The following is a 24,741-nucleotide window of genomic DNA, read 5'->3' as shown; positions in this document are numbered from 1 at the left end:
GGTTGCTTTTTAGGTCACTTTTAAATTTTTCCCTTCTCACCCTAAACCTATGCCCTATAGTTCTGCACTCCCCTACCCCAGGGAAAAGACCATGTCCATTTACCCTATCCTTGCCCCTCATGATTTTATAAATGTCTATAAGGTCACCCTTCAGTCTCTGATGCTCTAGACAAAACAGCCCCATCCTATTCAGCCTTTCCCTTTGTTCAAGTCCTCCAATCCTGGTAAAAACCCTTGTAAATCTTTTCTGAACTCTTTCAAATTTCATAACATTCTTCTAATAGGAGGGAGACCACACAATATTTCAGAAGTGGCCTAACCAATGGACTGTACAGCCACAACATGACCTCCCAACTCCAATACTCAACGCTCTGTCCAATAAAGGAAAGCATGTCAAAAGCCTTCTTCACTATCCTATTTACTTGCAACTCCATTTTCAATGAACTATGAATCTTTGGTTCAACCAGTCCATGCTGACCACAATCCCAAACTAAACTATGCCTACCTGCCTGCGCTTGGCCCGTATTCCTCCAAATCTTTCTTACTCTTGTACTTAAACAAATGTCTTTTAAACATTGCAACTATACCCACACATCCACCAATTCTTCTGGAAGTACATTCCAGACATCAACCAATCTGTGTGCACCTCATTTCCTTTTTAAATCTTTCTTCCTTCACCTTAAGAGCATGCCCCCTAGTCTTTAAACCCCCAACTGTAGGGAAACAACACCTGCCATTTATCTTATCTGTACTTCGCATTATTTTAAATGCCCACTTAAAGAGGCCAACTGCAAAAACGGCAAGTGGGATTTTTCATTTGATGTCTGGGTTCTACAGGGGACAGGGGCTGCCTGTAGACAACTTTGAGACCATTCTTGCCTTCCTATATTTTCAGGACCAGTCACAGGCCACTTCTTTCTTCTCTCCCCCACAATAATGGCTGCAGAAGCCAACTTTTAATTTAGGTTTGAAAGGAAAATAGAGAGAAGGCTCTTCCACCTTGAAATAACCTCAGTCTAACTTTCTCAATCCATGACAGCCAGCTGATTCTACTTAGAATGAAATGTTGCTGATTGGCTCTTCAGGTTGAGAGATTGGACACGTTCACTAGATGACAGATTTGTCACCAGGTATTTAATGACAAAATCACAATGAGAGACAACTTCCCTCTCTATGTGAGTTCAGAACTCAGAGAAAGTCCCAACCTCTGTTTCCAGCCTTCCCAGAGAAATATCCAGCCCTATATTTTTGATAGATAAATCTGAAATAGCAGAATAAGACAATAGGGAGCCCATACTGGCATGAAAAGCTAATATATAAAGCAATACATTACATTTATTATTTAATATCCCAGGATATTTGTCAAGTAGTTATAATAAAATTAGTCATAGTTGTAATAATTTATACTCTAAGCATTTATAATTCTTCAATGTTTTCTACACGATGTGATCACAGTGGCTCAGTGGCTAGCACTGTTGCCTCACAGCACCAGGGACCTGGGTTCAATTCCAGCCTCGGGCAACTGTCTGTGTGGAGTTTGCACATTCTCCCTGTGTCTGTGTGGGTTTCCTCTCACAGTCCAAAGATGTGCAGGTTAGGTGAATTGACCATGCTAAATTGCCCAGAGTGCTAGGTGGATTAGTCAGAGGGAAATGGGTCTGGGTGGGTTACTCTTCAAGGGTTGGTGTGGACTGGTTGGGCTGAAAGGCCTGTTTCACACTGTCGGGGATCTAAACTAATTATTTGTAAGAATGAATGAAAGAGTATCTAATCTGTTACATACTGCTGTCAAAAACTGAGGGGATAAACTTTGAGAAGGACAGTATTTTGCTTTGCAAAGAACAACTGAAAAATGTTTTGTGTGAAGAGGAAAACAGCTATGAATGACGAAGTATTGAAACGTTGCAGTCATGAGTGACTTAAGTCATTGCTACTAGTTATGAAATGCATTCTGTACTCTACACATAATCATATTTGGGGTTTTGTTCAGAAGACAATCATCCACTGCTTAAGCAACTGTTCACCAATGCTAACTGTATTCTACAACTAAATCATTCAACAGTATATTTTAGTATGAGAATGAAATGAAGGCAATTCAAGGTTTTGATCATAAAAGGTTGAAAGGTGAGGTTAAGTGATTGTCTAAGAAGTTCTGACTTTTACTCAGTACACAAAATGTGAGTCATGAGAATATATCAGCAGATTTGTGTTATTCCATTCAGTGCAAAGTTTAGATTGGCATAGCTGGGCAAGATAAAATGGAGCTATTTGTCGACTGTATGAAAATTACCTCATGTAATACATTAAAATTAAGATCATTTCCTCCACTGATCAGAGTGTGATCATTGCTAAAGTATTAGTCTATTCGACAGTATTAAATCCACTGCAGACACAAGAGCCCACTCCAGGATTAAACACATACTCTAAACTAATACCACAAATTATTTGAGGTGCTGTCTTTCATGAGGTATTAAACCAAGGTGTGATCTGTCTTCTATTTGTTCTGAGCATTAAAATGTATTATGGCATCATGTGAGAGTGCAAAAAGTTCTTCTGTCATGAGCTCTGATGAAAAGTTGTCCAGCCTTTAAATGTTAACTTGTTTTCTCTCCATGGATGCTGCCTGACCTGCTGTGATCTCCAGCACTTTTTGTTTTCTGTTCAGATTTCTGCATCTGCAGTAATTTGCTCCTAAATTCTCCTGTCACATTGGCTTACACATTTCCCTTAATCACAGGTAAATGAATTAGCCTTCATTCTCATTGTTGTTTATGAACTTTGTGCTCAGATTTGCTGAGTTCTTCCTCAGAAAGCACTTGAGTGATGCTGACCGAGAAAGGCGTGAAGGTGAACATCAAGCAGTGTTGTCTGACAGGCCACACCCTTCAAGCCATTGTATTTGCAGCGAGACAAAAAACTGCAGATGCTGGAATCCAAGGTAGACAGGCATGAGGCTGGAAGATCACAGCAAGCCAGGCAGCATCAGGAGGAGGAGAAGTCAACATTTCTGGTGTAACCTTAAGAAGGGTTATGTTGAATTCTCCACCTCCTGATGCTGCTTGGCTTGCTGTGATCTTCCAGCCTCCTGCCTGTCTACATTGTATTTGCTACAACAGCCATGAGGAATCAAAGGAAGCGACCATCCAGAATAAGTGTGGCACAATCACTGACAAGAATAGTCAGCTACTGATCAACTGTATATCCACTTCATTTCATGCACAGGGCAAAAGACATAGATGTGCAATGGAGAAGTGGACTGTAGATTCTTAACTCCAGTAAATTTTCATTGTCAGCCATGGCAGGATTTGAACCTGGGTCCCCAGAACATTACCTGGGTTTCTGCTTTAATTGTCTGGCAATAATAGCACAAGGCCACTGCCTTCTTGACTGACGCACACATGTAGACATGAAAATCCACCTGAATCAATCCAACATCCAAGTATAAAGTCTTAATCCAGGCTCTATGTGAAGTATAATCTTACGTGTAGCCCTTAATGTTTTAAACTCCAGAGAATACAATCTAGCTTGTGTAAATTCACGTCATATTTTAGAAGTCTAGGTGACATTCCGGCAAAGCTACACTCGCTCCCTCTCAAGTCAATATATTCTTCTGAAGCTGCGCTGCTCAGACCTTTTCACACTACTCTGGCACTGAGCAAGAGTTCTGTAAAACTGAAGCATGATTTTTAACCTCTTATATTCTAGTCTTTTACATAAAAAGACCAGCATTCCATTAATTGGCTAATTTAATGATCTGTTCATAGTATTTTATTAAACACCACCACCGTCACAGACTTTATCAACAAGTATGTGGAGGACTGCATACCAACAAACTAAATCCAGGTGTTCCCCAACAGGAAACCCTGAATGAATCAGGTCATACAGAACCTGCTAAAAACCAGGCACGAGGCCTTCAGATCAGGAGACCTACTCAAATGTAAGGAATCCAAGTATGACCTTCACAGAACCATGATGACAGCCAAGGACCAATACTGATCCAAACTAGAGATCCAGACAGACACACGGTGACTATGACAAGGACTGAATAACATCACAGGTTCTAAAAAGAGACAGTGCAAGATAGCAGACAACGACATATCCCTCCCAGATCGGCTCAACACCTATTCCAACAAGTCCTGATGAACCTGACCCAACATTTGCCGGAGGTGAGTATAACAGATTAAAATACTTACTTCAGGTGTTGGGGCCTCCATTTGTCAAGAGATGAGAAGGAGGAGTGGAGGACTGCTGGGAAGGTGAGTAAAAAACATTTTTTGAACAGAGCAGTGGGGAGAGAGGGCGGAGAGAAACGAGGGCTGCCAGGAGGTTTTTAAGTGGGTGAGATCTAAACCAGAGAGCCTATACCGTACAGCCTCCCTCCCATCCACCTCCGCTAACCTTACTAAGAGTCTGTAAATTTGTTAAGTTTTCAGGTTTTCTCATTGTTTTTCTTTTCTTCTCTTCCTTTGTTTAGTCCTGTGTGGGTTTTCAGAGTAGAGGGATACGGATGTTAGGGCAGTTGCATGTTCCTCCTGCAGAATCTGGCAGGTGAGAGACACTTCACATGTCTCTGCCGACCACATCTGCAGGAAGTACATCCAACTCCAGCTCCTTGAAAACCGAGTTAGGGAACTGGAGCTGGGGCTGGATGAACTACGGATCATCCAGGAGGCTGAGGGAGAAATTGAGAGGATGTACAAGGAGGTGGTGACTCCCCAGGCCCAGGAAAAGGACAGCTGAGTTACAGTCGGCGGTGGGGGGAAGGGAACCAACCGTCAGAGCAGGGATCCCCTGTGGCTGTTCCCCTCAGCAATAAGCACACCATTTTGGATACAGTTGGTGGAGACAGCCCACTAGGGGAAAGCCATAGTGGTCAGGTCTCTGAGGCTCAGAAGGGAAGGGGGGAGAATAGAAAAGTGCTAGTGGTAGGGGATTCAATAGTTAGACAGATTGACAGGAGACTTTGTGGTCAGCAACGGGACTCCTATAAAGGTACCAAGGTCGGGGATGTCACCAATCGGGTTTACAGGATTCTGAAGGGGGAGGGTGAGCAGCCAGAAATTGTGGTACGTATTGGCACAAATGATATAGAGCCAGGAAAGGGACTGAGGATATGAAATGTGACTCCAGAGAGCTAGGTTGGAAGCTGAAGAGCAGGACGAGTAGAGTAGTGATCTCGGGTTTGCTACCAGTGCCATGAGATAGTGAGGTGAGGAACAGTCAGCTGAACACATGGCTGCGAGGCTGATGCAGGAGGGAGGTCTTCAGATACCTAGACCATTGGAATACCTTCTGGGGAAGGTGGGACCCGTACATGAAGGACGGGTTGCACCTGAACTGGAGGGGCACAAATGTCCTGAATGGGAAATGTGCTCGTGTGGTTTGGGAAGGTTTAAACTAGATTGGCAGGGGGGTGGGAATAAGAGCTACATATCTAAGAGGGGGACAGTTGCAGCTGGGGCAGTGACAGGATGTAGTGAATCTGTCGGGAAGGTTTCTCACATGATGAAACAAAGGGATCGGTTAAAGTGGGTCTGCTTTAACGCATTGAGTGTCAGAAGTAAGAGTGACAAACTTAGAGCATGGATCAGTACTTGGGGCTATGATGTTGTGGCCATAAAGGAGATTTGGGTTTCACTGGGGCAGGAATGGTTGCTTGATGTTCCAGGGTTTAGAACATTTAAAAAGAACAGAGAGAGTGGAAAAAGAGGAGGGGGTGTAGCATTACTAATCAGAGAGTGCATCACAACTACAGAAACAAAGGTTGTTGAGGAAGGTTTGTCTATTGAGTCAGTATTGGTGGAAGTTAGGAACAGCAAGGGAAACAGCCACCTCACTGGGAGGTTTCTACAGAGTGAGAATGAAGAACCCGTAGGCCGGCAGATTTTGGAAAAATTCAGATGTTGCAGGGTTGTTGTTGTAGGTGATTTCAACTTTTCCCAATTTCCTTAGTGCAGACGGTTTGGATGGAGCCGTTTTTGTCAGGTGTGTTCAGGATGGTTTCCTTACTCAGCATGTAGACAGACCGACGAGGGGAGAGGCCATTTTGGATTTGATGCTTGGCAATGAGTCAGGACAGGTGTCAGATCTCGCGGTGGGAGAAAACTCTGGTGACGGTGATCACAACTGCCTCACATTTACCAAAGCCTAGGAGAGGAAAAGGAGCAGTTATCAAGGGAAGATATTTAATTAGGGAAAATAAATTATGACTCTGTCAGACAGGAGTTGGGGAGTACAGACTAGGGGCAATTGTTCCACAGAAAGGGCACAGCAGACATGGGGATACCGTTTAAGGAGCAATTGTTGTGAGTGATGCATGAATCTGTTCCTCTGAGACAGATAAAAAAGGGTAAGATGAAGGAACCTTGGATGACGAGAGCAGAGCAGCTTCTCGTCAGAAGGAAGAAGGACAGCTTACGTAAGGTGGAGGATGCAAGGATCTAGCACAGCTTTACAGGATTACAGGCTTGCTAGAAAGAAGCTCAGAAATGGACTGAGGAGAGCCAGGAGGGAGCACGAAAAAGGCTTGGCAAGAAGGATTATGGAGAACTCAAAGGCATTTTACTTATACGTAAGGAATAAGAGAATGACCAGAGAGAAGGTAAGGCCGAGCAGGGATAGTGTAGGGAACTTGTGCGTGGAGTCTGAGCACTTAGGGGAAGCCTGAAGTGAGTTTTTTGCTTTGGTTTTCACTAAGGAAAGGGACCTTGTTGTGAATGAGAACTTCAAGGAGTTGGGATACAGTCTTAAACAGATCAAGTTTGAAGACGTTGATGTGCTAGAAATTTTGGTAAACATTAAGATTGATAAGTTCCCAGGGCTAGATCAGATTTATCCTAGCCTGCTCCAGGAAACAAGAAAGGAGGTTGCTAAGCCGCTGGCGAAAATCTTTGCCTTCTCACTCTCCATGAGTGTCATACTGGAGGATTGGAAGGAGGTGAATGTTTATCCTCTTTTCAAGAAGGGTAATAGGGAAATTCCTGGCAATTACAGACCAGTCAGTCTTCCATCTCTGGTCAGCAAAGTTTTGGAAAGCATTCTGAGGGATGAGATTTATAGCAATTTGGAAAAGCATAGTGTGATGAAAGGCAGTCAGCATGGCTTTGTGAGAGGCAGGTCATGCCTCACAAATCTTACTGAGTTCTTTGTGGAGGTGACAAGACAGTTCACTGAAGATTGAGCAGTGGATGTGGTGTATATGGACTTCAGCAAGGCATTTGATAAGGTTCCCCATGGTAGGCTCATTCATAAAGTCAGTAAGTATGGGATACAGGGAGATTTGGCTATCTGGATTCAGAATTGATTAGTTGACAGAAGACAGAGTGGTTGTAGATGGAAAGTATTTTGCCTGGAGGTCAGTGTGAGTGGGGTCCTGCAGAGCTCTGTTCTTGGGTCTCTGCTCTTTGTAGTTTTTATAAATGACTTGGATGAGGAGGTTGAGGGGTAGGTTAGTAAATTTGCAGATCACACAAAGGTGAGAGGTGCTGTTGATAGTATCGAGGGCTATTGAAGGCTGCAGCATGACATAGATAAGATGCAGAGCTGGGCTGAGAAACAGCATATGGAGTTCAACCTGGATAAATGCGAAGTGATGCATTTTAGAAGGTCAAACTCGAATGCTGAATATAGGATTAAAGACAGGATTCTTGGCAGTGTGGTGGAACAGAGGGATCTTTGTGCACAAGTGCATAGATCCCTCAAAGTTGCCATCCAAGTGGATGGAGTTGTTAAGAAAGCATATGGTGTTTTGACTTTCATTAACAGGGGGATTGAGTTTAAGAGCCACAAGGTTTTGCTACAGCTCTACAAGTCCCTGCTGAGACCACACTTGGAATATTGTGTCCAGTTCTGGTCGCTCTACTATAGAAAAGGTACAGAGGCTTTGGAGAGGCTGCAAAGAAGATTTACCAGGATGCTGCCTGGACTGAAGGGCTTGCCTTATGAAGAAAGGTTACATAAGCTTGGACTTTTCTCTCTGGAGAGGAGGAGGAAAAGAGGTGACCTGATCGAGGTGTACAAGATAATGAGAGGCATGGATAGAGTCAATAGCCAGAGACTTTTCCCCAGGACAGGATTGACTGGCACGAGGAGTCAAAATTTTAAGATATTAGGAGAAAGGTATTGAGGGAACTTAAGAGGAAGATTCTTTACGCAGACAGTTGTGGATATATGGAATGCATTGCCAGAGGTGGTGGTGGAAGCAGAGTCATTAGGAACGTTTAAGCGACTGCGGGACATGCACATGGATAGCAGTGAATTGAGGGGAATGTAGGTTAAGTTATTTTTGTTTACATTAGAATTAATCCTCGGCACAACATTGTGGGCCAAAGGGCCTGTTCTGTGCTGTACCTTTCTATGTTCTATGTTAACAGTCACTGCATCAGAGGTCAGATCAGTTTTCCTTCATGTGAATCCAAGGAAAGCAATGGGACCAGATGGAGTAACAGGCCATGTACTCAGAGCATGCGCAGATCAACTGGCGGAGGTCTTCTCAGGTATCTTCAACCTCTCCCTGCAGCAGGCCAATTCCCTGCCAGCTTCAAGAGGGCCAACATCATCCCTGTGTCTAAGAATGCTCATGCAGCATGTCTCAATGACTACCGCCCAGTGGCTCTAACTTCAGTGGTCATGAAGTGTTTTGAAAGGCTGGTCATGGCATTAATCAACTCCTGCCTCCCCACTACTCTTGGGGTAAAAAATGAGGTCTGCAGATGCTGGAGATCACAGCTGAAAATGTGTTGCTGGTTAAAGCACAGCAGGTTAGGCAGCATCCAAGGAATAGGAAATTCGACGTTTCGGGCATAAGCCCTTCAACAGGAATGAGGAGAGTGTGCCAAGCAAGCTAAGATAAAAGGTAGGGAGGAGGGACTTGGGGGAGGGGCGATGGAGATGTGATAGGTGGAAGAAGGTCAAGGTGAGGGTGATAGGCCGGAGTGGGGTGGGGGCGGAGAGGTCAGGAAGAAGATTGCAGGTTAGGAGGGCGGTGCTGAGTTGAGGGAACCGACTGAGACAAGGTGGGGGGAGGGGAAATGAGGAAGCTGGAGAAATCTGAGTTCATTCCTTGTGGTTGGAGGGTTCCCAGGCGGAAGATGAGGCGCTCCTCCTCCAGCCGTCGTGTTGTTATGTTCTGCCGGTGGAGCAGTCCAAGGACCTGCATGTCCTCGGTGGAGTGGGAGGGAGAGTTAGTGTTGAGCCACGGGGTGGTTGGGTTGGTTGGTCCGGGCGTCCCAGAGGTGTTCTCTGAAGCGTTCCGCAAGTAAGCGGCCCGTCTCCCCAATATAGAGGAGGCCACATCAGGTGCAGCGGATGCAATAGATGATGTGTGTGGAGGTACAGGTGAACTTGTGGCAGATATGGAAGGATCCCTTGGGGCCTTGGAGGGAAGTGAGGGAGGAAGTGTGGGCGCAAGTTTTGCATTTCCTGCGGTTGCAGGGGAAGGTGCCGGGAGTGGAGGTTGGGTTGGTGGGGGGTGTGGACCTGATGAGGGAGTCACGAAGGGAGTGGTCCCTTCGTGACTCCCTCGTCAGGTCCACATCCCCCACCAACCCAACCTCCACTCCCGGCACCTTCCCCTGCAACCGCAGGAAATGTAAAACTTGTGCCCACACCTCCTCCCTCACTTCCCTCCAAGGCCCCAAGGGATCCTTCCATATCCGCCACAAGTTCACCTGTACCTCCACACACATCATCTATTGCATCCGCTGCACCCGATGTGGCCTCCTCTATATTGGGGAGACGGGCCGCTTACTTGCGGAACGCTTCAGAGAACACCTCTGGGACGCCCGGACCAACCAACCCAACCACCCCGTGGCTCAACACTTTAACTCTCCCTCCCACTCCACCGAGGACATGCAGGTCCTTGGACTCCTCCACCGGCAGAACATAACAACACGACGGCTGGAGGAGGAGCGCCTCATCTTCCGCCTGGGAACCCTCCAACCACAAGGAATGAACTCAGATTTCTCCAGCTTCCTCATTTCCCCTCCCCCCACCTTGTCTCAGTCGGTTCCCTCAACTCAGCACCGCCCTCCTAACCTGCAATCTTCTTCCTGACCTCTCCGCCCCCACCCCACTCCGGCCTATCACCCTCACCTTGACCTCCTTCCACCGATCACATCTTCATCGCCCCTCCCCCAAGTCCCTCCTCCCTACCTTTTATCTTAGCCTGCTTGGCACACTCTCCTCATTCCTGATGAAGGGCTTATGCCCGAAACGTCGAATTTCCTATTCCTTGGATGCTGCCTAACCTGCTGTGCTTTAACCAGCAACACATTTTCAGCTCCCCACTACTCTTCACCCATTCCAATTTGCCCATCGGACCAAAGATCCACGTCAGATGCCATATCACTTGCCCTTCACTCCTCCCGAGAACATCTTGACACCAAGATCAGCTACATAAGAATCCTACTGATGGACTACAGTTTAGCCTTCAACAATATTATCCCCTCGAGACTGATTACTAAACTTAGTTATCTCAGGCTAAGCCCCACTGTCTGTAACTGGATCCTCAGTTTCTTGACCCACTGGCTACAATCAGTGAAGATTGGGGACAATATTTCATTGTCACTAACACTCAACACTGGAGCCCCCAGGGATGCATACTCAGCCCCCTACTGTACTCACTGTTTTCCCATGACTGCGTCGCCAAATACCAGACTAATGCCATTTCCAAGTTCACTGAAGAAACCCCCATAGTCAGTCAAATCTCAGATGGCGACGAACAGGCTACAGACAGGAGGTGGAAGACCTGGAAAAATGATGCACTGAGAACAACCTAGCTCTCAATGCCGTCAAAACCAAGGAACTTATTATTGATTTTCGGCAGGATGTTACCCATGCCCCCCCTACACACTAACAGCACAGAGGTGGAATGAGTGAAGAGTGTCAAGCTATTGGGAGTGGTCATCCACAACAAGCTTTCTTGGACTCTTCATGTGGATGCATTGGTTACAAAGGCCCAACAAAGTTTCTTCTTCCTCAGAGAACTGAAGAAATTTGGCATGACGGTGAATATCCTTGCTAACTTTTGTAGGTGTGCCATCGAGAGCGCTCTGTTTGGATGTATCACTACCTGGTATGGCAACTGTACCATTCAAGATCGGAGATGGTTACAGAGAGTGGTGAACTCTGCCCCGACAATCACAAAGGCCAACCTCCCATCTATAGAATCCATCTACCAGGCCCGCTGTCAAGGAAAGGACCCCAGCATTCTCAAAGATCCATCCCACCCTGGCAATGTTTTTCTACAACCTCTACTATTGGGGAGAAGGTACAGAAGCCTGAACACACACACCAGCCAGTTTCTACCCACCTGTTTTTAGAATACTCTATGGACTCACAAATGCTAAACATTCACCTGTACCTGTGTTATTTTGGTTTTGTCACTGTTTACCTATTATTTACTTATCTATGATGCTTAACTATGTGATCTGTTTGTACTGGTTACAAGACAAAGCTTTTCACTATGCCTCGGTATACGTGACAATAAATTCAATTCAATTCAATTAATTCAACTACTGACCTAAATCCCCAAGGTCTTTTTGAAGTTTTCACCATTTAGCAAGTATCTAGTTCTTGCCTTTTTAGGTCCTAAGTGAACAACTTCACATTTGTTTACATTTACATCCATTTTCCACAGTCCTTACCATTAACTTTATCTATTAACATTTCACTGCAACTTTATGTTTCCATCTACATTGCTTACAATAAGCTATCAACTGTTGTGACACCAGCACATTTGGATATGTGGTTCTCTATCACTTCATCTAAGTTATAAATAAATACAATTAATAGTTTAGGCCTCGAAAAAGATCACTGAAAGTCTCCACTAGTCATACCCCACCATTTCAGGCATCTGTCCTTTATACGTTTTGAACACCGCATGTGAGGCAGCAGAGGGTTGCTGGTAGATATAAAGTTCGATCCCACTACATTTTGACAAAGTGAAAGCAGACTGAGAAAAGCAAGTCACTGGTAACAATTTGTTATTACATCTTTCCAGAAGGCAGTGGAAATTGTTTACAGTGAGCTCTGATTTAGTGATGTTCTGTTTATAGTGAAAAATTCCAATGTCGCAAAGTCACTGTTTAGATGAAACAACACATTATAATGAAGTGACTGCACTACCTGTTTCTGGTGCCAGTATAAATCTTGGTTCCCCATTGTTTAGTCCATAAAAGCTGTTAAGTAACTAGTTCAATGAAGAGTGCAGGAAGGCATGCCAAGAGATACACCAGATGTATCGAAAAATGAGGTGTCAACGTGAGGAAGTGACTACAGCATTGGACTACATGGATGCCAAACAGCAGAATCAGCTTGGGATAGACAAGGCTAAGCAATCCCCCAATCAACAGATCAGATCAAAACTCTGCAGACATGCCACATCGAGTCATGAATGATGGCAGAAAATGAAATGATTGACTAGAAGTGGAAACACCACAGGTATCCTTGTTCTCAATGATGGGGTAGCCCAGAAAAGGTCAAGGGCTGGGAGTTCTGTGGCAAGTAACTTACCTTTTGTCTCACAATGTCTGACTGGCTCTACAAGGCACGAATTAGAAGTATGGTGAAACACCCTCAACTTGCCTCCAACAATATTCAAAAAACTGCAAACCATCCAGAACAAAACAGCTCCCTCAACTGGCCACCCATCCAATATTAACTCCCTTCACCATCATTGCACAGTACAGTATATTATTCAGGGGATACGCTGCACTAACACACAAAGGCTTCTTCAAAAGCACCTTCCAAACTTATGGCCTCTACCACCTAGAAGTGCAAAGGCAGCAGATGCATGGGACCAACATCATCTTCAGGTTCTGCTTCAAACCAAGCACCATACTCACTTAGAACAATTTCACTATTTCTATAATGATGTTGGGTTAAAATTCTGAAACTACCTTCCTAACAACTCTTGAGTTTTCCTACACCTCAAGGAGAGCAATGTTTCAAAAAGAGACCTCACACTCCCCAGAGCTATTTGGGATGGGCAATAAATGCTGATCTAGTCAGCAGTGCCAACATCTCATGAATGAACAAAAATAAAATTCACTGAGTTCAATACCTCCAATCACTACCTGCTTTATATCTAATAGTACTATCTTTTTTAAATGCTAACATTAAAACATCTTTTGTTTAAGGCATTTCACATACAATGAAATTTCAATATCTCAGGATTGAATAGAAAGTTTAGAATTTGAACAAGCAAGACCAAACTTTTTAACATTTGGGACTCTAGATGAGCACTTCATAAAAAAGTTAAATCAATTTGGAAGCTGAGAAGTTAGAGATTTTGGAACTTTTTTACCTGAAACAAACCTCACAAGTGTTTTGTACCTGTCAGTGACTTGCACATTCCAAAGTTATCTTGAAATAATAAGTAGTAATGGAAATACTCAGCAGGTTAGCAGCATATGTGGAAAGAAAAACACAGTTAACATTTCAAACTTAATTTGACTGAAAAAGAGAATACTTTCTCCTGGATCTTCTCAGTATTTCTAGCACTTTATGTTTTTATTTGAAATTACCATGGTCCAAAAGTATTTTGCTTTTATTCCTTGGTTACTGTAGTGAAGCAGTTACTTGCACTAAGTTTTTAAATGATTTGCAATTCTTTGAAATCTTGGTTTTAATCTTCATTAACATGGTCCAGCAGAGAAACAAAATTTACCTGTTTTCAATGTTAAGTCATTCCCACTCATGTGCAATTAACCACAGCAAATTAAAATGTATGAACTGAAGTAAATTTACAACATTATTGCTCATAACATAGCGTGTTTTTAAAATGATTTGCATAAAATATAATTTGCTGCTGCATGGTTTATAATAAGCATTGCATTAGTGGTTAATTTCCTACGCAGTTCCATGGTTACAAATGGAAGTTGTTAATGGCATTATTTACTCCGGCTGGTCTCTAAAGCGGAACGCACACCATATATTTTACTGCTGTTATATATAACATCTATTCACAAAGGTAAGCATTTGTAATATGAACATCAAATTATACATAATTATCAAGACATTTTCAGTTGATATCAATGTCTGCATATATAGCAAGTTAAGGTTACATAATATGCAAATCAGATGTCCTTCCACATTAGAATTCTTCATAGCAAGTGAATCTCCTTAGAAGTGATTGGCCTATTAATTTCAAAAATGCTGTGTTTACCCCCGCAATTTTCAAAAAGAAAGCCGACAAAAATTAGGAAAATACTTGTTTTTGCCCCTTCAGCTCTTGCTTTTATCTTGAGTATAATTTCCCATTTGCTGCCAAATCACTCTGTGTAAACAGTTCTGTCACTGTACTATGTCTAGAAGATTTGTGCTTCTGGTTTGGAAAATTAAGAACAGTAAAAGAAGACAAACCAGAGTTCTCGTTAGGGGCATGTGTGAAGATCTACAAGAGGAAATCACTGTTGCAATTTCCGTGACCATAAAGCAGATTCTAAAAAGTGAAAACACGATCTCCAATTTATTTCAAGGTATAGTGTGGGTGTGAAAAGGTAGAAAATGACCTATTCAGAAGTACGATAATTGGAGCAAATTATATTTCCTCTAACAGTAGTTAGACTGTAGTACAGAGCATACTGGGAAAAATAAAATGGGCAAATGTGTATGTGGAGTTTGCACATTATCCCCATGTCTGCGTGAGTTTCCTTGGGTGCTCCAGTTTCTTTCTACAGCCCAAAGATGTGTAGGTTAGGTGGACTGGCTGTGCTAAATTGCCCACAGTGTACACAGAGGTGCAGGCTAGAATGGAATAGCCAGGGGGAAACACAGGGTTACAGGGAAGGGTAGAGGGCAGGATGCTTTTCTACATGGCAATTGGGCAAATCAAATTGGCAGAGGTACCTTTTAAATGAGTTAATAGAGGTATCTGGGACAATTTCTTAGAGCATCTACCCGCTTAATTTTAAAGATTTCCTTTTTCTCCAGCAAATTGCAAACCAGCAAGGCCAATCTGTGATCTTAAAAAAACCAGAAGAACTGCGGATGCCAGAAATCAGAAGCAAAAACAGAAATTGTTGGAAAAACTCAGCAGGTCTAGCAGCATCTGCGGTGAAAAATCAGAGTTAGTATTTCTGGTCCAGCGACCCTTCGTCAAACTGTAATCTTTACTCACTCGCACATTTTATACATTGTACAACACCTGGCAAGGAACACTTCTCCACATAGCCTTCAATGGGTATGTTATTTTCAGTTCAGATCCTTGTTTCCAATATGCAATAAACAGAATCCCACAGCCACTGCTTCCACAAGAGTTACTGTTTCTACAGCCAGAGTACATGTAACAACCCTTGCTTTTATGCTTTCTTAGCTTCCTCTGGCTGAAAGACAAAATTTCCATTTTTGCTCATGAGAAATGTTGTAAGATCATGTGGACTAGAATATGAAATCAGAAAGATTAGCATGTAAAGCATTGCGAAAAATGAATTGCATCATGTTCTTTGTCTCACTCAAAGATGGGAACTGAAACACATGTGTATCCATTTGTAACTTCTATAATGTTTTGTTTACATTTAAACTGGCATCTCATCAGAGTACTTAATTCCAACACATCAAAACTTGCATCTGGCCTAGCCTGATGCAGAACCAGTTCAACAAACTAGTCAAACTTTGCAATTATACTCTCTATTTTTATGTTAAAACAATATCTATGTAATGACCTCTCATGATTAAACAGGATGCAAGAAACACACTCCAAATGGGATTGTTGATTTACAATTATTCCAGATTTATTTTGCTTGATCTCTGAACAAATAGAATAGAAGTTCCAACAGCTGGACTCCTAGTTTTATTAAAATATCTTCTACATTCCACAGTAACCCAACAAGAAAATATTGGTTTATATCCTAAAGATGCCAATTAAATATTGCATCATCGCATTTTAGTGAGGTACAGTAGCTCAGGGGGTTGAGTTTGAATTCAGCCTTGGGCAAATGTGTATGTGGAGTTTGCACATGATCCCCATGTCTGCGTGAGTTTCCTTGGGTGCTCCAGTTTCTTTCTATAGTCCAAAGATGTGTAGGTTAGGTGGACTGGCTGTGCTAAATTGCCCACAGTGTACACGGAGGTGCAGGCTAGATGGAATAGCCAGGGGGAAACACAGGGTTACAGGGAAGAGTAGAGGGCAGGATGCTTTTCTGAAAGTTGGTGTGGACTCAATGGGCGGAATGGCTTGCTTCCACAAAGTAGGAGTTCTAGGAGTTGAACTCAGTGTATTTTCAGGAAAATAGATTTCACCAAAAAATACCACACTTTGAAGGCATCATTCAGATAATGTCTGTTTAATTTCCAGTTCTATTTTTACATGTCTTTTTGGCAAGTTTCAGAAATATTTCTCTGTGAAACATGTCACACTGCAGAAATGTCACTTTTCTTTCACTTGATGGATATGTAGCCAAAACAGCTAAAAAGATTTATCAGCTTACTTTTTCACCTGTGGGAGAATACATTCTAACATCCCTATGACCCAACAATTCTTTAAAACCTCTAGCATCCAACTTCACCTGAGTCTTATAAATCAGATCTGCATGACTTTGTCAGAACAAAGCCACCTGGGTTAGACAGAGGATTAATTCTTATCTGGTATATCAAAATAAATTCCAAACTCTCTCCAGTTATCCGCCACCATTTGTTTTGCCCCTTTTAACAATTTGTCTTCCACTTTAAAGGTAGCCATCAAAACCTAGTAATCATAATGTGTTTCCAGCTCTACTACAAGACTGTTCTGCGAATTCTATTTCATTTTCTAGGTACAGCCTTGACTTGCACGTCCATGTCTGTAACAACAAATGCTGTGAGATCACCCTCTTGTACTACTGGAGATTCGTTCTTGAGTTTGTAATCATTTTCAGACATAATTGACATCTCTGTTCTCTTTGTTATGGAGTAACAAATGTTAATAAAAGATTATTATGGAAATGAACACAAACCACTATAGACATTTAGAAGACAATCAGGTCCCAAATATCCCAAAAAGACAGCAAAACATGGTGACTGAAGAAAAGCAACTGAAAAATTTAACATTTTCAAATGTGTGAAGACTTTTCAATATTTGATGCATGTGGTGCTTCCATATTGAACAATGACAGGATGTTATGTTCCACTGGACTGGAGGGAAACAACAGCACTTGCTTCAACAGGGCACTAACATGGACTCATGCTAAGAATAGATTGCCTCTTATTTTTGTAGTTTCAGTTACACTGACAGTCCATCAGTCGATTATTTAAAATTGCAATACAATTAAAAACATAAGCTTCTACAAGTGTTTCCCAAGCCACTAAATGTGCTCTCAGAAGCTTTTTTTCCCCATTTCCCTCTCACTACATGTACTACAAAGGGACTGTAGAGCTTCGATCTGATCCATCGGTTGTGGGATCATTTTGCTCTGTCTATCACTTGCTGCTTATGACACCTCATTTTTAGGTGTGCCTGGTGTTTTTCCTGGCATGCCCTCCTGCATTCTTCATTGAACCGGGGTTGATCCCCTGGCTTGATGGTAATGGTTGAATAGGAAAATGCTGGGCCATGTAGTTGAGATTATGCTAGAGTACAATTCTGCTACTGTTGATGGCCCATAGCACCTCACAGATGCCTAGTCTTGAGTTGCTAGATCTGTTTGAAGTCTGTTCCATTTAGCTCAGTGATAGCGCCACATAACACGATGGTGGCTATTTGCAACGTGAAGGTGGGACCTTGTCTTCCCAAGGACCATGTGGTGGTCACTCTTGTCGATACTATCATGGACAGATGCATCTGCAGCTGGCAGATTGACGATGATGAGGTCAAGTATGTTTCTCCCTTTTGTTAGTTACTTCACCAACTGGCACAGATTCGTCCAGCAGCTTTGTCCTTTAGGATCTGATCAGCTCAATCAGTAGTACTGCTGCTGAGCCACACTTGGTGGTAGACATTGAAATCCCCCACCCAGAGTACATTCTACACCTTGCTACACTCAGTGCTTCCTCCAAGTGTTGTTTAACATGGAGGATTATTAATTTATCAGCGGAGGAAGGACAATTCGTGGTTCCTTGCTCATGTTTAATCTATGCCTTGAGACTTCACAGGGTCCAGAGTCACTTCCAGGTCAACTCCCTCCTGACTTGTGTACCACTGTGCCACCACCTCTGCCAGGAGCATCCTATTTGGGGGTGAGGGGGTTTGCTGAAAGGACATATCCAGGGATGGTAATGGTGGTATCTGTGATTCCGAGAGTACAACTCTGTCAGGCTGTTATGTGAGTCATTTGTACAACAGCTCTCCCAATTTTGGCACTTTCCCCTAGACATCAAGTTACAGGGATGTTACAGGGTTCATAGGGCTGTTTTGAGGTTGCTATTTCCAGTATCTGGATTGATGCCAGATTGTCCATCTGGTTCGATTTCTGTGTTGAGACTTCGTACCAATTGATATGAGAGACTATTTCAAAGGGCATTTGAGAGCCAACCACAGTGCTGTGGGTCCGGATTCAAATGTAGGCCAGACCAGGTGAAGGTGGCAGATTTACTGCCTTGAAGGGCATTAGTGAGTCAGGTGGGTTTTCGCAACAATCAATGATGGTTTCAGAGTCATCAGTAGATTATAATTCCAAATATTTTCATTGAATTACAACTTCCACCATCTGGCAGAACTCGAACCTGGGTCTCCAGAACATCAGCTGAGTTTCTAGACTAATAACCTAACGATAATCCATGGTTCAGCTCGGCTTTAATTATTACGGTGATGGTGTCACAATGTCATGATTGCAGCACCATTGAGGCATAGTATATACCACAATGTTGTTCATAATGGAGAATTGCACAATTTAACTCACAAAGGGAAATCATCCATGTAACACCTGAAAGTGATGAGTTTTGGTAAAATTCAGTCCCATTAGTTTCTTTCTCTCTCCACAGGTGTTCCTGGACATGCTGCATTTCTCTAGCACTGTATTTTTATTTCAGATCTCTGGCATTCACAGCACTTTGTTTTCACTATTTATGAAGTGGTTGATTCCGCGGATTTCACATGGAATTACAACTCTTTGCAGTCTTAATGTGCTCTTTGCATCATAGCAAAAGCAAGAAACAGACTAATCCATTAATTGTGAGATTAAAACTCCTTGTAAAGTTTGTTCCAACTTGTCGTCATCTTCACCCTCTTCCTCAAAGTTCTCTTGGCCTTGTGTCATTTCAATAGTCCTGCTTGTTCATTTTGGGCAGTTCAAAACAAAATGGTACTTTGAGTCACAGCTAAACATTTATTAACTGTTCATTGCACACTCACATTATTCATTCACCTGATGATTTTCTTCCACTTTGTATTTGATTGTGACCTTTGAAAGAAATCATCATATTATCTGTCTTTATACTTCTATAAGATTAATCTGATCACTAGACTATTTCAAAATCTGGTAACCACTCAGTCTTCATTGTGTCATCATGGAAATAATTCATTCCTTTGGGGCGGCTCTCTCACAGCACCGGCGACCTGCATATGATTCTAGCCTCGGGCAGCTGTCTGTATGGAGATTGCACCTTATCCCCATGTTTGCGTGGGTTTCCTTCCAGGTGCTTTGGTTTCCTCCCACAGACCAAAGATGTGCAGGTTAGATGGATTGGTCATGCAAAATTGTCCATAGTGTCCAGGGATGTGCAGGCTAGGAGGAGTGGCCATGCTAAATTGCCCATAGTGTCCAAGGATGTGCAGGCTAGGTGGAGTGGCCATGCTAAATTGCCCATAGTGTCCAAGGATGTGCAGGCTAGGTGGAGTGGCCATGCTAAATTGCCCATAGTGTCCAGGGATGTGCAGGCTATATGAATGTTGGAAAAATGCAGGTTTACAAGGATGGGGAAGTAGTTCTGGATGAGATGCTCTTCTGGATTCGATGGGCTAAATGGCCTACTTCCACATGATAGTCATTCTATAAGATGATGAATTCACCAGAAATACTATTATGGCAGCAGACATCTGATTCAACATCTCTTCTCTGAGAACCAAGCATAAGCTGTCTCTGTTCTTAGACATCTTAACACAATTCAATAATTTTACCACTGATCCAGGGAATACTGATTACTCCAGGCAACAATTTAAGTGTGGATTAAAGATCTGCAAGTTGAATTTTGTCTATCTTTGATACAATCTGTATAAGTCTTTGATACATTTCTCCTAGGGATTACCATCAGCTTTCTAAAACCTATCAAATTCTGACAATGTCTTTAGGCATTCAGCCGACTATTTCCCCCTACATCTCTAATGGAAATTTGAAAACTTCAACACTATCCAACTGACATGAATTTATCTCACAAAATGCTTTCCTTATTTCACTTTTTGTATGATGAAACAATGCCAAGGAAAGATCTTAATTGCTTTTTGATGGGGATGTAACCTGTGTGTATTTCATATTTCATTCTTCCATTGGTCACTTGGTTCAGAGTCTGGGACCATTGAGGGTAATAATACTTTGACAATTTATACATTTCCACCATTTCCCACAATGTTTTCCTCTTGTATTATAGTTTCCTGACGGAATTTTTCTCTCACAAATTTAAGCTTTAAGCAACTACTTGCTACTATGCTATACTGCAGAAAGCCAGAGGATGAAGAGGCAGGTTCCAGACTGGAGACTGTCACAGGGAGGAGAGTATCAGACTGGAGACTGTCACAGGGAGGAGAGTTCCAGACTGGAGACTGTCACAGGGAGGAGAGTATCAGACTGGAGACTGTCACAGGGAGGAGAGTTCCAGACTGGAGACTGTCACAGGGAGGAGAGTATCAGACTGGAGACTGTCACAGGGAGGAGAGTATCAGACTGGAGACTGTCACAGGGAGGAGAGTTCCAGACTGGAGACTGTCACAGGGAGGAGAGTATCAGACTGGAGACTGTCACAGAGAGGAGAGTTCCGGACTGGAGACTGTCACAGGGAGGAGAGTATCAGACTGGAGGCTGTGATGAAGAGGCAGGTTCCAGACTGGAGACTGTCACAGAGAGGAGAGTATCAGACTGGAGGCTGTGATGGAGAGGATTGTTCCAGACTGGAGACTGTCACAGGGAGGAGAGTATCAGACTGGAGGCTGTCACAGGGAGGAGAGTATCAGACTGGAGACTGTCACAGGGAGGAGAGTATCAGACTGGAGGCTGTCACAGGGAGGAGAGTATCAGACTGGAGGCTGTCACAGGGAGGAGAGTATCAGACTGGAGACTGTCACAGGGAGGAGAGTATCAGACTGGAGACTGTCACAGGGAGGAGAGTATCAGACTGGAGACTGTCACAGGGAGGAGAGTTCCAGACTGGAGACTGTCACAGGGAGGAGAGTATCAGACTGGAGACTGTCACAGGGAGGAGAGTATCAGACTGGAGACTGTCACAGGGAGGAGAGTATCAGACTGGAGGCTGTCACAGGGAGGAGAGTATCAGACTGGAGACTGTCACAGGGAGGAGAGTATCAGACTGGAGGCTGTGATGGAGAGGATTGTTCCAGACTGGAGACTGTCACAGGGAGGAGAGTATCAGACTGGAGGCTGTGATGGAGAGGATTGTTCCAGACTGGAGACTGTCACAGGGAGGAGAGTATCAGACTGGAGGCTGCGACGGAGAGGATTGTTCCAGACTGGAGACTGTCACAGGGAGGAGAGTTCCGGACTGGAGACCGTCGTGGGGTGGGGTGCAGGTCGGAGGAGAGTCTCAGATTGGATTCCATCTCAGGAGGTGAGTCTTGAACTGGAGGCTGTCACAGGAAGATAAGGTTCAGAGGGATCCTTAACTGAAGGCTATCACAGAGAGATAAGGAGGTTGTGGACTTGATGCAAGGCCTCAGGTTTTGAAGTCCACCATGGTCTGGAGAGTTCGCCCAGTGCAGTGTGGAGGGTCGGTGCTGGCATGGACTGGGGTGAAATGACTGTAAATTGAGAACTTTTTCTCCTTTTTATTGTTATGCTGGACTTTTAGTTATTATTCTTTCAATTTGGTACCAAATACTTAAGTATCTTTGCCTAGGTATCTTGTATCTAAGGTAATGCTGTAAGTGGTGACATTGCAAACTTTTTACTGCACTTATTCAAATGCCCATGACAATACAGCTAATTCAATTCAAATCAAGACAGAACTGGGGCCAATGTTTTTCATGCTTTTATAAGCATTTATTTATCATGTTGCATATTCAAACATACATATTACTAATATTAATTCCTTCATTTATATTGGTCTAATAGCTTATAATTTAATGCCATTTGTAAAATAACTCCCAGGTAGCAAGACAATAAAAAAGCTCTAATAATATTTTCATTTGTCAAACTTCATGACTTAATAGTGGTAGTATAAGTGTTATAACAATTTACATTTGTCTAAACTTGGAAAATATTTTAAATGTCTTTGCAATGTATTTTCAGTTTCTAATAAATCTCGAAAAAGGTGCACCTTAATGTGCATGACCAACCCTCTTGATGATCACACAGTTGGAGCCTAGAGATATTCAGTGAGTTTCTAAGTGAAAGGTGATCATCAATAGACAAGGTAACGAGGATGCAAAATCAGCTATCAGAGAATAGTTGGTAACACAATTAAGCCATACAATTCCTTGAGACTATACTGCCATTCAATTTGATTATGGCTCCTCAGTATCTTAACACCATCTACTCCGTTCCATTTTCCAAAAGCTTCATAATTTCAATTCCTAAATAAAATTGATAATGATGAAAAGAAATTCAAGTTCTAGTATTTTGCCTATAAGGAATAATTCCAAGGCTTTAATTAAATGTCGTCTCTACTTTTATCCTCACAGGTTGCAAGAGTGTGCAACCAGCTCTCTCCTGACTAATGTTATACAAATAGTGGAACGAATGTGTTCTGCCTGCCTACCAGATGCTGCTATACCAGCAGTCTCTCTCTGTCTGTCTCTTTCTCTACCCACCCCCCCCAAAATTAGACATTAGCCACCATAGTCACAGCAAGGAAACAGACCCTTTGGTCCAACTTGTCCATGCTGACCAGATATCCTAAATTAATCTAACCCCATTTGGCAGTATTTGGCCCATATCCCTCTAAACCCTTCCTAATCATGTACCTCAAATGTCTCTCAAATGTTGTAATTGTATCAGCCTCTTCCACTTACTCTGGCAGCTTGTTCCATACACACATCACCCTCTGCGTGAAAACGTCCCTTTTAAATCTTTCCCCTTTCACCTTAAACCTATGCCCTCTAGTTTTGGATTTCCCTATCCTGGGGAAAATACCTTGGCTATTCACCCATCCATACCTCTCATGAGTTTATAAAACTTCAATAAGGTCACCCCTCAGCCTCAGATGTTCCAGGGAAAATAACCCCAGCCGATTCAGCCTCTCCTTAACACTGGGGAGAAACTGCAGACTGCAGATGCTGGAGTTCAGAGCCAAGAGTGTGGTGCTGGAAAAGCTCAGCAGGTCAGGCAGCATCCAAGGTGCAGGAGAATCAAAATTTCGGGCATAAGCCCTTCATCAGGAATGTTAAAACGTTGATTCTTCTGTGACTTGGATGCTGCCTAACTGGCTGTGCTTTTCCAGCACCACACTCTCGACTCCCTCCAACAGCTTAAATCCTCCAATCTTGGCAACATCCTTGTGAATCTTTTCCGAACCCTTTCAACTTTCACAACACCTTTCCTGTAGCAGGGACTTAGAGCAGCAATTCACCTCCCTACATCAGGAGTTCATATTTGAAAAAAAAAAATTGGGTTTAATTTTCAGCTTGTCACCATGGCTAAAACAAGTTGTGAGGGTCCACTGCAGATTACAAAGAATGTTCCATTTCCATTGAAAATAAAATTTAGTCGTCCCCTATAAAAGCATCCAATTTGCAATGCCAGTTTGATATCTAGGAGACAAGTTCAAAATCTACCCCATTGAGTTCAATCCTTTTGCAAGATAATTATTGCATTTCACAACTGGATGACAGAACGAGACTCAAATGTTGCTGAGACGACATATATATGTTGACCCTTACCCAGTCTGCTCACGATCTCCAAATATGTTAAAATAACAGTCTGCCATGTCATGCACTTTACCTTCACCATTGTACTTGAACTGAATGGGCAGTTTCCCACCCCAAAAAGACACCAAACACAGATAATGGTGTATCTTATCTCAAATTTTTGCAAAATCCTGCTTATCTAAAGAAAATATCAATGTTGCAGGTATAATGCCACTTTTGCAATGACAAAATGCCCAGTGCCATTTCAAAACTATCTAATAAACACAATTACTGTCAATTCGTCAAGCATGTATTTTTACAAATTATTTTACCTCTGAGAATGAACAAAGCAGAAAAAAGATCAAAAATAAAAGAGTTTCAGCCACAAATGTTTAAAATAAATCCTCACCTCAAGTATATTTTGTTGCAGGGAAGTGAAATGACCATATGTAACTTGGATATGTAACAACTAAAGCCAAAGATATTACCAATCGATTATGGAATGGTTAAAAGGCATTGAAATCATATATTCATTTTCATTCTCTGCTCCAGATTTGTGAGCAACGGTTATTGCATAATTCATTACTGACGTAGTCTGTTTGTCAAGTGCTAAAATACACATCTGTCATAGTTGTTAATCCTGCACTTCATACAGCCACATAATCACATATGCTGTAAGTCTTTCTCAACCTCTACATGCTTGGTACTCAAAATTTGACAATCAATGCAGATTAATTCTTTAAAATCAGTGAAATACTACTTAAATAATATAAGTGCCACACTGCTGTCATTAATGCAGATAGCTCTGATTCCTA

The sequence above is a fragment of the Hemiscyllium ocellatum genome, chromosome 14, assembly GCF_020745735.1.
Source record: "Hemiscyllium ocellatum isolate sHemOce1 chromosome 14, sHemOce1.pat.X.cur, whole genome shotgun sequence".
Taxonomy (NCBI): Eukaryota; Metazoa; Chordata; class Chondrichthyes; order Orectolobiformes; family Hemiscylliidae; genus Hemiscyllium; species Hemiscyllium ocellatum.
Note: the sequence above shows the minus strand (reverse complement) of the source record.